This window comes from Penaeus monodon, chromosome 33 (genome assembly GCF_015228065.2).
Source record: "Penaeus monodon isolate SGIC_2016 chromosome 33, NSTDA_Pmon_1, whole genome shotgun sequence".
NCBI classification, from domain to species: domain Eukaryota; kingdom Metazoa; phylum Arthropoda; class Malacostraca; order Decapoda; family Penaeidae; genus Penaeus; species Penaeus monodon.
This window is the reverse complement of record NC_051418.1, coordinates 16,589,190-16,590,358: the sequence shown is the minus strand read 5'-3', so window position 1 is coordinate 16,590,358 and position 1,169 is coordinate 16,589,190. Positions and strand designations below refer to the sequence as shown.

Sequence of the window (1,169 nt, the reverse complement as noted above, 5' to 3'; positions counted from 1 at the left end):
GCCCGCCGCTGCAACGGAGCCAAAGACAGCGTGTCCCCCAAAGAATGAAAAGACGATTCCCGGACTCTCGGCTCCTGGTCTTCCACGCTCCTTCCTTCTGTCGAGTCACGGTGATGCTCTCAACGCCACATGCTCCAGGTAGGTTGATCCCGAATGCAGGGACGTCCGCCCGGGTGACGGCGGTCTCTGATGTTTCCTCTCGTCAGGCCCGAACATCCTTCTCGATATCCCTTATCGCATCAACACGTAGACAATATCGAAGCCCAGACTGCGATCTCATGTTTTATCGCTTCTCGGACAAGCCCGGCGGTTCGACTCTCCTGTTCTCCCGTCACTACATGAGTCATAACCCGCTCTCAGTGACGCATCAGTCACACTCAGGTGACGGCCGACGTTGGGTAACATCCCTGTAAACATTTTGGAATCATGCGGCCAACTGCAGGAAGTATTCACATTAGAATTGTTGCTATGGCGCCGGGAGAAGTTCGCCGAAAGATCCCCGACTTGTCAGACTCTACATATTGCTGACATTCAGGAGAGTTAGTGTGGTTGATCAAAGAGAGTTTTCTGCAAGCATGCCCGGACACGAAATGTGGAAATTAACACAGCACGTAAGACTGCTTTCGGTAGACTTTAATGTGTTTGGTTAAGTCTCTAAGCCGGCAACGAGCTGGATAATCGTAATCGCCTAGTATTCATCAAGAGATTCTAACTTCTAATAAAAGTCTGTCTAGCTCGCCGTAGCGTATCAGAACCAAAAAATATTCTTCAATAAACAACAAGATATTAAATCCGGCCTCAGCAGTCTATTTCGCGAATATAAATGGACCCATAAATATACACGAGAGACAAGGAATTTTGTATAGATTTTTAACGATGTACACAAACCATATCAGATTTTACATCAAGTAACCCTTATTGTCGTTGTTCAACTATATTTTTACCGGCAAGAAACTCTTAAGAGAAAACATGTAAAACTTAAAGCTGATGTGCAGGACCCGTAAAGTATTACAGAAAGTTTAAAGCTGAGAGAACTCAAGTCGAAAAAATTGGGGGAAAAAGACGGAAAACAAAATTCAATGTCGAGGTTATGTGTTCGCCTTTTTTGCTTCTTTTTCTTCCAAGTTATCATCTCTATAGTCTAGTTGAATGTGTTATATAACAGATGC

General features: G+C 44.7%; 1 protein-coding gene across 1 annotated transcript in view; it reads right to left on the bottom strand.

Moving 5' to 3' along the window:
* LOC119594092 overlaps positions 1-1,169 on the bottom strand; it is a gene marked incomplete in the record, with an annotated part of 59,988 nt that overhangs the window by 46,281 nt on the left and 12,538 nt on the right.